Genomic DNA, 16,663 nt, shown 5'->3' with positions numbered 1-16,663 from the left:
GGCAATTAGATTCTATAACAACTTTAAGCTTTTCTATCCCAACAATAAATTCAATGGAATTTCAGTCCAACCATTTTTTTCTTTCTTTTTTGAGTAAGTTTACTTCTTCTGTTCTTAGCCTCCACCATGCCTGCCATGCCACTCTTAATAGGCTATGAAAGTTTTATGGATTTTTGGCCATTTTGCCTCTCTCTGGGCATTCTGATGCCAAAGATATCAGACATACATTTCCATTTGCTTCAGCCAGCAGCTCATCTTTGCTGGCTGCTTTATTAAACAAGTGTACATCATTGGGAAGGAGCCCTGAGATTTTCTGGTATGATAAGATGGACTATATATTGAGGCTGTTGTTGCAGATGCCAGGCACCATCCTCTCAGATTCAGCAACCTAATAAGAATGGGTCCTTTGGGCATGGCAATAACTCCAGCACATGGCCCCTTCTCTCTCAGGGTCAAAGGAACAATACTTGAACTTAATGAAGATTTTTGAAAGGACTGGAGGCTCTTAAACACATTTTTAAGAAACTTTCTGGAAATATTTATGGAACATGGAATTTTAGAAAATATTAAATCTAAGAATGTGCAATGACGATAAGGATACGTATCTCCTAGGACCTAGCTGTTCCATTTTTGGGCATTGACCATGGAGATGTAGTTATCTATGTGCCCAAAGAGGCACATTCAAGAAAGACAAATGTCAACATGTGAGATCTGCAAAATAGTTAAAACCATCCCAATGTTCATTTACAGGGAGATTTGTTTACAGGCCATTTCTATAATGGAATAATTTGTAATCATTGGAAAGGATGGCACAGATTTCTAAGTGCTGATGTTGAGTGATATTTAAGATGAATTAAGGGAAAAGGGGGCTTCCCTGGTAGCTCAGCTGGTAAAGAATCCGCCTGCAATCTGGGAGACCTGGGTTTGATCCATGGGCTGGGAAGATCCCCTGGAGAAGGGAATGGCTACCCACTCCAGTATTCTGGCCTGGAGAATTCCACGGACTGTATATAGCCCATGTGGTCACAAAGAGTTGCATACAACTGAGCTACTTTCACTTTCACTTTCAAGCGGGGGCAGGAAGCAAAGTACACAACAGCAAGCTTAGTTTGCTTCTATTTGTGGTCTCAAAAAGCTCATTTATACTATGAAAACCCCAGATACCCATATGTTTGCTTATGTATGCAAACAAAAATTTTGAAGACTACTTCAGAAACTGTGAAAAAAGTAGTTATTTGAAGGAGATAAGATTTGCTATATTCTATATTGTAATCTTTTGAAACCAGCATGTGTTACTTTTTCCAGAAAAAAAAAAAAAACTTAATAAAAACATAACAAAATCATCTATAAGCCCACTACTCAGAAAATGTGTTAAAATATTTTGGAGTATTCTGGGCTTTACTTTAGCTCATACATGGCATATGTCAGATAATGTAGTACAGTCATTTTGTCATTTATTTTTTCCCAAATAAAAATTTATCATGTTAATAGAACAACTAGTTTTCTGTTTTAATACACTTTGCTGACAATAAAATGCAAACAAAATAAAAAGCACCCACTTTAAGTGCATTGTGTTTTGGCAAACATGGATAAAAGCATCCAGTATCATTTTTAACAGCTCCATAGAACTGCTCCTTACTAAACAATGATTAGTAACAGAGACTAATACAGGGATAGGTTAATAAAGCAAGTGAGTCCAAATGGAGCCATTCCTGGAATTTCTGGTGAAAACACCATACTTTACTGCCAGTTTCCACAGATGGATTTTTAGGATGTTTCAAATGTTGAACTGTTATAAATAGGCTGAGATAAATGAATATTTTTTTTAGCTAAGTCATTGCATACATCCTTAATTATAGTATTTTCTTAGTATGAGATCCTAGAAGTAAAAATTCTGTAGGGAAAGATAGAAATGATATAGCTAGATTTCCTTCAAGAGAGAGTATGCCAAATTATCCTCCCAGGCCTTCAACTGTCTCTTTTTCTTTGCTCCATTCATTATTTTTGCTACATCAGGAAATGCAACCAGATATGTATTTGAGCACAGCTTATTAGCTGACCAAGTAGATACAAGAGGTTGGGATACATTCAAAGAAACCGTGATTTCACAGAAGGGAGATGGCTTGTACAAAGCAGGGTTGGATGGCTTCCATCTCTGAACTCAAATGATTACTGTTGGCTCTGCTAGGAGTTGTCTTCCCTCACTTGTAGGATTGGTCCTTCTTCTCTCCTAGGTGGCTGGTGCTCACCTGTCACCTCCTCAGTGAGGTTTCCCTGTCCAGTCAGGTACATCTGTATCCCTGTACCTCTCTCTTGCTTTTTTCCCTCCATAACACTTCTCCCTTCTGACCTGCAAAGTACATTTCTGTTTTGTTTGTTCTGTCTCCCTATGTAAAATGTAAGGTTCATTTGAGCATGGATCAGTGTTTGCTAACTGCCATATGTGTGCCGAGCACAGTATAGGCCTCCAATAATATGTTGAATGAATCAGAGAGCCATACTTGACAGCATAGGAAACACTTTGATACACGTGCTATCACTCAATCATCATAACATTCTGAGACATTAAAAGGGTTCATTCCACATCTGATCTTCCGAAACAGGGAAACTAGATCTTCAAAGGACCAAATGACTTTCCCAAGGTCACACATACCTCTTCCAACTCCAAGTTCAGCTTTCTTTTCACCTCACTTGGCACCTCACAAAGCACATGGGTACAGGCTCTATCTTTCTTCAAGGAAATCATCATATTCTCTCATCAGTGGAAAAATAGTACAGCTTACAACAGCTGGGCCAGAAACTTCGTAGAATAAAGGGATGGGAGTCAGGAGATACAAATTCTAATGCTGCCTCAGCCTCTGAACCACAGATGCAGTGTCAGTAAACATGTTTCCTCTCTACGGGCCTCACTTTCATCCTTTACCAAATGAGAAGGCCAGATCATATGGTCTGAGGCCTTTTCTAGCTTTACTCATAATGACCTGAAAGGGACATGTCTAACCTTGGGCCAGTAGATGTTGGCCATCAGTGGAGGCCAGTCCTCCTGCATTTAAATTCATGAACCTAAATTGTTTCAATACATCTTAAAGTCTATAAAGGCCCCAGCGCAAGAAAGTAGGTCATCACCTACACGCTTGCTTATCACAAGAGAAGGTATCAGGATGAGATACTTGATTTGAGTGTGTAAGCATTTTTTTCTACTAGGATTCTTGTAGTCACAAGACATGGAAACCTGATGCTAACAAACTTATGCAAAAATGGGAGTTTATTGGATCACTATCCTGAAAATTTCAGGGGGATGTTAAGCTCTGGCTGGGGCTCGGTAATGGCCTCAAGCAGAGTCATCAGAACTGTCTCTCAGCTCTGCATCCCTCTCTGTTGACAAAGCGGCTGTCAGTTGCTCCCGACTTATATATTATCCTCTCAACTCACTTGAGTCTTCCCAGGATTCCCATAAGAAGGAGCAGGAGTGGTTCTGACTGGCCTGAGTTAGAGGCATCATTCCTCTGAGACAGTCTTTATGGACTGGGAGATGAAAGACAGAGACTGGCAAGGCCCGAATATTGCCTGCACCCATGCGCCACAGTATTTGGTCCTCTCTCATTCTTGGACTGTAGCCTGCCAGGCCTCTCTATGGGATTCTCCAGGCAAGTATACTGGAATGGATAGCCATTTCCTGTTCCAGGAGATCTTCCCAACCCAGGGACTGAACCCGCACCTCCGAGGTCTCCTGCCTTGCAGGCAGATTCTTTACCTCTGAGCTCTTCTCTCATTCAGACCACATGAACTGAGAGAGGGTAAGAGAAGTTTCTCCCCATGAAAACAAAGGTACTTACACTAGCAGAAAGTGGGTGTGGACTTGGCAGGAAAAAAGAACAAAAGTTCACTCTTTTGCCAACCCCATGTTTGCTTCCTTCTACCTCTTCAAACAGCTGCAGGATATGGATTTTGTTCTTGTGATGGTTGTTGAGGAATTAGAGTATTTTAAAGTTCATTGGATTATGAACTACTAGGGGAGGGAAGGGAATTCCCTCACTCCCCATAGATATCCAGGGCTTTTCAAACAACACAGCTAGTTGTCACTGCTTTAGAAAAACAGCCAGAAATGCTTGCTTTGGAACTGCCCAGGCTTGCTGGAAACATGGCAGGATGCAATGGACAGAAATGTGTCTCAGCGAGATATTAGATGGGTCAGACTACTGATGGCCCTCGTGTGCAGGCCCAAGGAATGAGGCTCAACAGATTCTGTCAGCTTCCTGGGAGCTGGAAGGCTTACCAGTTATAATCTGGAATCTTTAGAAGAGCCAGTTATTCAGGGTCTACAGATTGAGAGGAAGACATTTCCCGTGTCCTTGTTTCCCCTTCAAAGACACAGAAAGACAAGCTTTCTACTAACTAATCTCTCTTCCTCACCAGCAAAATTCAAAAACAACTTTAAACATTAAAAAAAAAAAAATTTCTATTCTGTCTTAGTGAGAAAGGACCAATTGTGAAAAAGTGTAGCAGTCATAGCAGATTGAATGATAGACTGATTTGACCTTCTCCAGTCCTGTATCCAATCATACCTGTTCTCAAAGACCATTGCACATCATGCAGGCTCTAGGCCTTGTGTTAGGCACTGGGAATGCAGAGATAAAAGACTTAGTCCTTGTCTCCTAGGTGGTAATGGTTTCTGATTGAGGTCATCATACACTGAAGCTTAAAAAACTCTAGGGATTGAGATCAGGAATTGGCAAAACACAGCTCACGGGCCAAGTCTAGCCCACCATCTATTTTGGTCAATGAAATTTCACTGGAACACACAGTAGCTCATTTTCCTGCATCAATGGTAGGATAGAGTAGCCCAAAATATTTACTGTCTGTAGCTTCCCAGGTGGCACAGTGGGAAAGAATCCGCCTGCAATACACGAGATGCAAGAGACACGGGTTTGATCCCTGGGTCAGGAAGATCCCCTGGAGGAGAAAATGGCAACCCATTCCAGTATTCTTACCTGGAGAATCCCATGGACAGAAAAGCCTGGCAGGCTACAGCCCATGGGCTGCAGAAAGTTGGAGTGACTGAGTGACTGAGCAACACAGAGCATGTCTTCAGAGAAAGTTTTCCAAGCCCTGACAGAGACCACAGTAACTGTCCCAGATATGACGGTGGTGATGGCATCTGAGGAGGTGGTCTGAGAAAGGCAATATCAGAGGTGAGACAGGAGGAATGCAGAGGAGTTAACCAAACAAGCCTGAGAAGTCAGGGGAGGCCAAGGCAGGACTCCTCATGCCAAGACGAGGAGATAAGAGAGAGCACACAGAGTCCTGGGACAGCTGGAGTGTGGGATCCACAAGAACGGCCAGACCAGAGAAGTACACTGTGGCCACACTATGATTCTTTGGAAGTCAAGAGGAGTCCATAAAGTGTAAGCAGGTCAGGGGCTGATCAGGTTTCCATTTTTCGAAGCTCACAGTGCACTAGTGTAGAAAAAAACGGGTTGAAACAGGACTGCTTCCTTTCCCCTATTCTCCCTTCCTCCACTTCTCAAAATATTCAGCCCCTTGGAAGCAAGTCAGTATAAATGTCCAAAGCCATCTAGTCTGTACCCTGTTGGCCCTGGATACCCCCATAACCTCCTGGCCCATCCGTTCTGGGAGGACCTGGTCCTTTCTCACTCAGGCTACCTCTCCCACAATGCATTGTAGGAAGGAGTATGGGAAATGGAAGGCTTAAGAGGCCATATTCCCAGTTGGCTTGTGCAACCCCCTCAGCCTCCAGACAGAAATGTGAGTGGCGGTAATTGGATAAACAGTTTAATTTAATAGTAACAGAAGAACTGGGCCTAATACAAGGAATCTCATTGTCCTTTTTTTCTCAAAGTGACTTTCCTTGCTATGCACTGTGATGCAGCAAGGCCATTGGAAATGCAGAGAAACACAAGAGATTGATTTTGCCTGGCAAGAAGGTCAGACTGCAAGAAGCAATTTTAATAGTTATTCTATCAAAGAGATGTAAGGAAAAAAAGAGAGATAGATCAGAACTGGGTAGGGGAGGTCTGAGGGAGAAAGAAGGGAAAGAATATGTGTTTCCTGTTTGTTTTTGGAAGTGAGATATATCTTTACAAAATAATTAATAGCTATCTCTTAATTTCAACCTGAATTAGGTAATTCCTTAATATACTTTGGGCTTTATTTCCTCTTTATTAAAAAAAAAAAATCTTGATAAGAGACATATTTTTTACTCCCTTTATTTGTAAAGTTACTATATTTTCCAAACTTAAATTTATGAAAATTCCTTCTTTAAGACTTTTAAAATCCTCATCTCCCTAAACAGAGACCTTGAAAATCTAAACTTCTAATTCCAGGCAGGAATTTGTAGCAAAGCCTGGTGTAACAGGTAAATTGAACCTTCCTGTCTCTTTTCTCTCTCTCTTAGGTATGAGCCAGACCTTGCATTCAGCTCTCTGGTTCTGATAATTCTTATTCATTATTCAGTCATAACAAAGGTACCAGCCAGTATGGATTTGAATCCTCACCTGAAAAGATCAACAGAAGATGGTCCAGTTCTAAGAAATGGGTATCCAGAGGGGATGGAATCACAATCGGCTGCTGACCTGGCCAAGATTTGTTATTCACTAAGCTGAGACATTACTTTGCCAACAAAGGTCTGTCTAGTCAAGGCTATGGTTTTTCCAGTGGTCATGTATGGATGTGAGGGTTGGACTGTGAAGAAAGCTGAGCGCTGAAGAATTGATGCTTTTGAACTGTGGTGTTGGAGAAGACTCTTGAGAGTCCCTTGGACTGCCAGGAGATCCAACCAGTCCATTCTGAAGGAGATCAGCCCTGGGATTTCTTTGGAAGGGATGATGGAAACTCCAGTACTTTGGCCACTTCATGCGAAGGGTTGACTCATTGGAAAAGACTCTGATGCTGGGAGGGATTGGGGGCAGGAGGAAAAGGGGATGACAGAGGATGAGATGACTGGATGGCATCACCAACTTGATGGACGTGAGTCTGAGTGAACTCCGGGAGTTGGTGATGGACAGGGAGGCCTGGCATGATGCGATTCATGGGGTCGCAAAGAGTTGGACACGACTGAGCGACTGAACTGAACTGAACTGAAGCTGTTTTTACCACACTGCTGGCAGTACTATAGCCCTAGCAGACACTGAGAGATGGAAGGTATTTTCAAGATACTTCTTAATTATATGCTCAGAAGTTGGTGAGCAGTGGCAGGAATACCATATTCAACAGTAAAAGTCCTTCGGAGATGATTCTGGAATATACCACCTAGAAGCTTTGACTTTGCCATTTAGACTTCACTTAAGAAACTTGCATTTCCTGCACTGTTTCATTCATTAAGCCACTGGAGGTGTAGGGAAACAATTCAGGTAACAACAAAATAGCCCAGAGAAAATTTATGCATGTATGAACCAATTTCAACCCTTGACTGAGACACCTTGTCTATACCCTTTTCCCTCAACTTTCCTTCTGCTCCTCTTTTTCTACACAATATGGGGTCAGGAGGGTTCTTAGGAGAAGAATGAATGAATGCTATTTGCTGTTTGCTATGGAATGAAACAAAGGCTTCATTGTTGAACAGACTCAAGAACTCAAGTTCTGAAGTGACATGTGCAGACGTGCAACTCCCCATTCCTTTGTGTACAATCTCACTGAACATTGGGCAAGCGATTTCCCCTTTCTGAGCCTCAGTTTTATCACCTATAGCATGATGAGGGTGGTAGTCCTGACTTGACAGTGTTGAGATGATTCCATCACGTAAGGGTCAGCTCTATGCCTGGGCATTGTAGTTCTAGTCTGAAAATCAAATAACTTGCACACAATGATACTTGTTATAAGGTGAGCATGTTATAGAGCTGTGGGCACTGTTCTGTCACCAACATCACCAAGTTGCTCCATCCATCCCCCCATCAGACACGTGTGAATCACTTCTTATGTCTAAGTCATGGTGAATGGCAGCAGATGGGAGGCAAATGATGAGTGGTTGGTAGGCTGTGAGTGGAGAGAACAAGTAGTAGACTGTGGCCTGAGTTTTAATTCAGTAAATATTTACTCAACTCAAAGCACACACCAGGTATTATAATTGTGTGTAAAACGTCATGGAAGACATATATGATTACTGCCCCCAAGGACAGAATTCTTATAATTAGGATTTAGGACAGATTTTAAAGTGTAGGAAGGATATTCTGGTATAGAAAGAAAAGCCAGGAGAAAACCAGGGAGATGCAGATGCAAGTGCAGGCATATACTTTACATTCAGTTAGACATCAAGCCTGGCTCTTAAACTGTCTCCTCTGTCATCTCTGCATAGTGAAGTGCCACCTAGTATCCACCTTTCATGTTCCATCCTCTGAGAGTCTTTCAGTATCATCGAAGGCAGATAGAAGGGCTCTCTCTCTTCTCTAAGTTAATACACTGTCAGTATAAGTATAAGGTTCCTATGGCACTTACTATGAACTACTTTGATTATTTAGATTGGCTGTCCATGCTGATCAAATTTCACTTGAAAATGTCTGTCATGACTCAGTGCTTCTTGAATCATGGCAGCCACACAGTTGAACCGAAAAATCAAAAGCGGCATTCGCCTACCCAGACTACCATGGGCTTACAAACACAGCTGTATATAAATTATGAAATCAAAAACTATTTACCTTTTCTTCCCAACACGTTACTGCTACATTATTTCGATGGAGACTCAACAAGGGAAATTCAACAGGACACCAGGAGGTGCAGCTGTGTTTCTAAATGCCGCACAATGCTTGAATAATCCAGAGTTTACATTAAATACCTCTCAGTATTAACAAGATGCAGGATAAATTGTTTGCTGACAAAGCCTATGCCTTTGGATAGGATGAACTCTTCTCGGTAGCTTACATTTTTACACTGGCAAAGCAAGCCATCACAGCCAACACCCTTGGCGGCCTGGAGACTGTTTATCTTTCTAAGAAGCCAGGTACAACCAGGCAGCTGAAACTGTTCAAATACAGTCCAGAAACAGGCCAAGTGTTTCATTTCTGCCATAGGGATCAGAATCTTGGTTCTCAATTTGCAAACACTAAGGGTGTTTGTTTTCATCTTCTTTACTTAGAAGACAAATGTAGTTTACTCTTTCAAGAGGATCTTTTAAGGCCATTTATTTCCTTTGTGGCGAAGGCAATGGCAACCCATTCCAGTGCTCTTGCCTGGAAAATCCCATGGACGGAGGAGCCTGGTGGGCTGTGGTCCATGGGGTCGCTTCCAGTCAAGCATGACTGAATGACTTCACTTTCACTTTTCACTTTCCTGCGCTGGAGAAGGAAATGGCTATCTACGCCAGTGTTCTTGCTTGGAGAATCCCAGGGACGGAGGAGCTTCCCTCTATGGGGTCACACAGAGTCGGACACAACTGAAGTGACTTAGCAGCAGCATTTCCTTTGACTTTGAATAGAAGTTGCAGAGAAGGACCAGTAATGTTTAAAAACTGGGTTCCTTTTGTGAGTAAGTGGGCTTAAGACCATGTGCTAATATTATGAGGCATTCAAGGGAATTCCCAGGTTCTCATCTAGGAGCTGAGCTAGGTTGGCAGAGGCTGGTCATGTTTGATGAAGAAAGATCATCTCAGTGGATTTACTTCTGTGTCCAGATAAACTGATGTGTCCAGCAAAATTGTTGGGATCTTTCATGGACTTTACTCGCACAGACTTGGATGTACCATTAACTAATTTAGAGACAGCTAAAAAAACTAGATAGGCAGTATAATATTTAATTCTCCTGGGTCTTTATTTTGTTTTTTTCCCATTTGACTTAGCAAGATAAAGGCAAAAGATTTCCGAATGTATGCCCCATCTCTTAAGCTACCCTGGTGGCATTTACATACAACTGAAAAATGCTATAAATCCTTCTTAATCTTTTAGCTGGTGAATTGCTAGAAGAAGCTGGAATACTTTATTTTGGCCTGGTCCCAGCTCCATTTAAAATGCCAGACACAGCAGGGCTGAATTTGTTCATGTTCACTTGAGGACAGGGAGGCAGAGGAAGTTGTGTAAGGGAGTTGGAAATAGATGTGGTGAGGGGGTAGAACCTGGGGGAGGGCCACAGCAAATTCCTAACAAAAGGTAGTTTATTTGTTCCACCAAATATGCCTTTCAAGAAAAGGCCATTTCTAACCTGCAGCAAGTTAACAACTGAATGGAGATTGCAAAGATAGGGAATTGTTTTGCGTTTCCAATTCATTGAACTTGGAGCATCTGATCTTACCGTTAAATTCACCAAGGAAAAAGTAACCCACCTCTCCAAAGTGAAGATAACTGAAGGAGGAAAAAAAAAAAGATGATAAAGGTTGTATTCAAAAAGGAGTAATACAATGCAGAAGAAAGAAATTAGGTTTTATCTCATGTCATATATAAACATCAAATCAAAATGGATGGAGAGGTTAAATGTAAGACCAGAAAAACTCCTTGATATTGGTCTGAGCAATGATTTTTTGGGGAAGGGTGTGCTACATAGCACAGGCAATAAAAAAAATAGACAAATTGGCTGCATCAAATTAAAAAGCTTCTGAACAGCCAAGGAAACAATTAACAGAGTGAGGAGATAACCTATAGATGGGAGAACATATTTGCCAACCACACATATGAAGGACAGGGAAGCCTGGTATGCTGCAGTTCATGGGGTCACAAAGAGTCAGATGCAACTTAGAGACTGAACAATATCACCACCATATAATAAGGGGTTAATATCCAAAATACAAAGGGAACTCAAACAACTCAACAGCAAGAAAATAACCTGATTTTAAAAATGGACAAATGACCTGAATAGACATTTTTTACAAGAAGGCAAATAAATGGTCAATAGATATATGAAAGGTGTGGAACATCACTAATCATCAGGAAAATCCAAATCAACACCGAAATGAGATGTCACATCACACCTGTAAAAATGGCTATTATCAAAAAGACACAAGATAACCACTGTTTTTGACGATGTAGAGAAAAGGGAATCCTTGTATATCACTGGTAGGGATGTACATGGTACAGCTGCTACAGAAACCAGTATGGTGATATCCCCTCAAATTATAAACAGAACCATCATATGACCCAGCAAATTCACACTTTATGAAGTCAGTATATCAAAGAGATACTACACCCGTGATCACTGCAGCATTATTCACAACAGCCAAGACATGGAAACAACACGCATACACATCCATTACGGAATAGTACACAACCACGAACAAGATGGAAACCCTGCCACTTGGACCTGGATGACAATATGCTAAGGGAAATAAGCCAGACACAGAAACGAAATTTCAGTATGGTCTCACTTATACATGGACTCAAAAACAAGGTCAAAATCATAGAAGCAGAGAGCAGAACAATGGTTACTAGCATCTGGGAGGGGTAGGGAAAATGGGGAGATGTTGGTCAAAGAGTATAAATTTGTTAATTGTGCCAGATGAGTAAGTCTAGAAATATAATATAAAAGAATGATGACCATACCTAATAATACTGTACTGAACCATGGTAATATGTTGAGAGAATAGATTCAGTACACTCACCTCACTCAGAAAAGTGATAACTGTGATGGGAAGATACATTAATTATCTCAACTATAGTAATGATTTCACAATATATTTGTATATTAGATTATATTGTACACTTGAAATATTTACAATTTTTCTTTAAAAAATTAAAAATAATTAAAGGGAGTAAGATGGGATATGGAGAACCTTTAAGTGATATTCATATATGTGTGTGTGTATATATATATATATTTAAATATACATGTATATTTTTTAAAGACCTACATTTAAATCTTTGGTGTGCTACCAACTAGCTTTTAAGTGACTACAAGTCACTACTTTGACCTTGAGTGACTCTCCTTGAATTTCATTTTCCATAACTGTAATTGTGCCAACTGCACAGAATTGTTGTGAGGTTGCAATTAAATACTATGGGTACCATGCCTGCTATATTCTATGCACCTATCAATAAAAAGCTTTAAAAATTATATTAGGCATGTTAATATCATGGATGACAAACAGGTTTAATTTCTAACTAATTTTTAGTTATGACTGCCTAGAATATGTTTAGCATGACTGTGACTAGGCTTGGCAGAGTAGGGTGATTGATTATTGATGTCTGCTACTGGCACCAAATGAGGGATGTATTTGCCATCCAGAATCCAGTGAAAAGGTCACAGAATGTCAGAAGACCTGGTCTTTCAGCCTCCAATTAGCTGGGTAACGTGGGAACATCTTTTATTCCCTCTGGCCCTCATTTTCTCTAATGTAAAATGAATGAGCAGAACTTTATGATCTCTTAAGTCTTTCTGAGTCTGAATATTCTGATTCTAACCTAGAAAATATTATTACTGCTTCACAGGTTTGGAATGTTAATAAGATTCTTAAAAATGCTTTGCATTAAGTACATTTACATATGAGAAGTTGTTCTATGGCTCTGTTTTGAAGAATATTCACCATCACCCATGTAAGAGTTTGTGGTCTGTAAGTGAAGTAACATTTGAATCTTTTCTTACCTGTTGTGTGCTCTTATTTTCACCAAAATCTCTCTTGGCCTCAATTTAGTCACCTGAAAAATGAAAGAAAAATTATTTCTGTACCCTCCTGATCCTCTGAGATGTGGAGCCAATGAATAAGGACATGTTTCATCAGTACTTTGAACTTGTTAGAAGGCAGACCTTATGTAACTCTAAAGGACAAGTATTTATGTAAAAATGTTCTCTTGATGTGATGCACATTAATATCCATTTGCTATACTATGACTTTATTACAACAGAGTAACACTTTCAAAAGGAAAAGGACGTTGGTTTAGAAAACCCAGACTTCATCATTTTCCCTTTGAGTTTCCCTTTCCCTCAGTGTAAATCCTACAGTCTCCAAAGTTAAAAACACAATCAAAGCTTAAAGATGCTTGGTGTTGAAGCAATCTGCATGGTAAAAATGGCCTCCATAGGAGTATATATACACTTGCTACTTCAATAAACATAAAACCAACTCACTGTTGAAAATGTGCAAAAGTCAGTCAACATTATCTTGAAATATCTAGGTGCCATAAATATTAATAGTTATGACAACTGACGCTAGTGCAAGATTCTGTTCCTGTGGACAAAACCACAACATGAAAGATAGCCCATCATTCCTCAAAGCCAACTTTCCTAACAATGACTGAATCGATGAAAGGAAAAAAAAGATGCCCTGACTTTCCCTTTAGACTTACTTCTAGAACAGAGAAGACATGCCTAGCTAGGTAAACAGAACAAATGTACTTCCTCTTGATCAATATGAATCAAGAACTTTAGCACGGAAATATAAGAAAACAATTTCCACCACTTATTTTATCCAAATGTATTTCTTTCTTTGCCTCTTCATGGTAGATTCTGAGCAGTAATGATGAGAATGACTGAAATGACTACTGCAACAAGTTTTGAGAAAAGACTTTTGTCTGTTTCATTTGAGATGTCAATATGACAGATTCAAGAGAACAAGGCAAGTAAAACAAATGTGTATATGAAGATTTTTAAAGAACATGTCCAATAAACTGATCTAGTACTCTTTGACAGACTGCTCTCCATTCCTCCCCCAGCCCATCCTTTGAGGTTATCAAGAGGCCAGAGTGTGGAGAGTGAGACTGTGTGAACAGATTGACAAAGAGGCTTTTTGGGTGAGAGTTCCTGCATCTTGTGCGACTCTTCATCTTGTTTGTGGTTTTCTTTTGTTTTTGGAGGAAGGGAAGGCATTCTACCATCTAACCCAGAGTCAAGAAACTACAATCTGCAAGTCAGATCTAGTCTACTGCTTGGTTTGGTACAGTCATGAGTTCATAATGGCTTTTACATTTGTCAAATGTAAAATGTGCTGGGGAATTATAAATAATTTGTGACCAATGAAAGTTCATTGTAACTCAAATTTCAGTGTCCATAAGTAAAATGCTACTGAAGACACCCACCCAATATTTAAATAACATTGCCTATGGCTGCTTTGGCACTACAATAATGGAGGGTTCATCTTTATAGAAGTTTGCAGACCTCTGGTTTTACCAGAAGTCTGCTGGAGGGAGGTTTCATGACACAGTTGAAGAACTTGAAATGTGTCCCCTGTGTTTGAGAGATTTAGATAACTGATGTCTGATTTAGGGCTGAATCAACAAACAAAAAGTTCTGAATCCCAACAAAAATGGCCTGTAGCCCAGGGACTGCCTCCTTCCAGGGAAACCAAAGGCCAGAGAAGGGTCGCCCAGCTGCTCTGGTACAAGCTCTGGGAGAAGGCTGCTGTGCTGCATGTTGGGGAATGGACGCATGAGCATTTCCTAAGGGTAAGATCTGGGACATGTGAGAGAGCACTGGTGTGGAAGTGCTACCTTTTTGGCTGCCTGGGAAGAACAAGAGGAAGAAGCAGAGTTGGATGTGCTCCCCTGGAGGCCTAACAGTTAAGGACACATTCACAAGGGACCATCTGAAAGAGCCATTGCTTTACTTTTTTGCCAGTGCTGAAGTTGCCTGGCCAAATACCAGCCTTTCTATCCTGCTCTGAGACAGAAGTTAACAAAGAGAAGGTGACAGGGAAGGCAAGAGGTGACAAAAGCTAGTCATTCCCTATCCATTCTCTGCAGCTTTAAGATTACCTTCACTAATCTGAATTAAGTTTAAAGAGATAGTGGAAATGGAGAGCTATGTTTTATTAATGGTGGGAGCCATGCATATCCAATCTTCCATTTACAGGATTTAACTGATCAGTTCCAATATACCAGGACTCTATAGCATACTGTCATTTATTATGACAACTCTATGAGACTGATATTAATATACCCATTTTATGGGTGAAGAAATCAAGGTTCAGAGTTTGAATTATATACCCAAGGTCTCATGCCATTGAGTGGCAGAGCCAGGATTTAGTCTATTGGATGTTCAAATGCATCCTCTTTTCATTGTACCTTGGGGAATTTTATCTTAGAAATTATAGTTTTGATGCTATATTTGTATCCAGAGCCCATAGTGTGCATTATGTACTATTGCTGTGAAGAAATAAACATTCAGTCAAGTTAACTTAAGAGACAGGAGTGTATTTCAGTGTTCACTAAAGCACTAGTTACACTAGCCAAGACATGGAAGCAACCTGAGTGTCCACAGACAGATGAATGGATAAAGAAGATGTGGTATACATATACAATGGGATATTACTCAGCCATAAAAAAGAATGCAATAATGCCATTTGCAGCAACATGGATCGACCTAGAGATTATCATACTAAGTGTAGTAAGTCAGAGAGAGAAAGACAAATATCATATGATATCACTTATCTGTGGAATCTAAAAAAATGATACAATGAATGGATAAATTAGGAGTTTGGGATTAACATATGCACACACACTGCTATATATAAAACAGATCAACAACAATGACCTACTGTAGAGCACAGGGAACTATATTCAATATCTTCTAATAACATATAATGGAAAAGAATCTGATAAAAGATATATATATATATATATATATATGTATATGTATGTGTGTGTGTGTGTGTGTGTGTGTGTGTGTATATATATATATATACATATGTATATATATATATATACATACACACCCAGGTGGCTTAGTGGTAAAGAATCTGCCTGCCAATGCAGGAGATGCAGGTTTGATCCCTGGGTCAGGAAGATACCCTGGAGGGGAAATGGCAACCCGCTCTAATATTCTTGCCTGGAAAATCCCATGAACAAAGGACTCTGGCAGGCTACTGTCCATGGGATCACAAAGAATCAGATATGTATTTTATGTATATATATATATATCTGAATCACTTTGCTACATACTTGAAACTAACACAATACTGTAAATCAAATACACTTCAATTTTTAAAAATTTAGAGAGAGATAGTGGTTTATTACCAGAGTATACATTGCCCTAAGTTACACAGCAGAGGAAAGCAAACTCTGGAAGATCTGAACCTCTGTGTGGAATTGCCCCAGTGTAATAAGAAGCATGTGGTAGTGGGGCAGTTTATAATCATCCAAACAATTTTACACATTCCTTAAATGAATCCTTGCAACAGCCTAGGGAAGCAGGCAAGGACACTTTGGTCCTTATTTTTCATGTAAGTAAATGCAGGCTCAGATATTCAGAAACAGTCATAATTAAATCTGTTGAATTAAATAAATGAATCTGCCCCACTTCTGTCATGTGTGTATGTTGATAGCTAGTCATTGGCCTATGGTTGTTTCAATTTTAGTTGAGAGTATGAATCATGGAGCTCCCAAGTCTGTACCCATTATTTCCCAGCATAAGACCTTGTATATAATGGACAGCCTATAGATGGTAGTGGAGAGACTTAGTTATCTTTTAACAGAAGAGTCTTTTTCTAAGCAAATATTTTATATTAAGTAGCATCTCCGCTGCTGCTAAGTCGCTTCAGTCGTGTCCGACTCTGTGCGACCCCATAGACGGCAGCCCACCAGGCTCCACCGTCCCTGGGATTCTCCAGGCAAGAACACTGGAGTGGGTTGCCATTTCCTTCTCCAATGCAGGAAAGTGAAAAGTGAGAGTGAAGTTGCTCAGTTGTGACTCTTAGCGACCCCACGGACTGCAGCCTACCCAGGCTCCTCCATCCGTGGGATTTTCCAGGCAAGAGCACTGGAGTGGGGTGCCATTGCCTCCTCCCAAGTAGCATCTC

At 40.3% G+C, this 16,663-nt stretch overlaps 1 long non-coding RNA gene across 8 annotated transcripts in view; it reads left to right on the top strand.

The window, feature by feature from the left end:
• LOC133235248 (uncharacterized) overlaps positions 1–16,663 on the top strand; it is a 318,764-nt gene that overhangs the window by 88,677 nt on the left and 213,424 nt on the right. For 2 of the 8 annotated variants that reach the window (XR_009732499.1, XR_009732503.1), the window contains one exon: positions 6,416–7,370. The exons of the other annotated variants lie outside the window; for them this stretch is intronic. This is a non-coding gene — a long non-coding RNA (uncharacterized LOC133235248). The remainder of the gene's footprint in view (positions 1–6,415; positions 7,371–16,663) is intronic. 8 annotated transcript variants of the gene reach the window in all.

This window comes from Bos javanicus, chromosome 22 (genome assembly GCF_032452875.1).
Source record: "Bos javanicus breed banteng chromosome 22, ARS-OSU_banteng_1.0, whole genome shotgun sequence".
Taxonomy (NCBI): domain Eukaryota; kingdom Metazoa; phylum Chordata; class Mammalia; order Artiodactyla; family Bovidae; genus Bos; species Bos javanicus.
The sequence above is the reverse complement of the archived record's forward strand: the minus strand, read 5'-3'. Positions and strand labels throughout refer to the sequence as shown.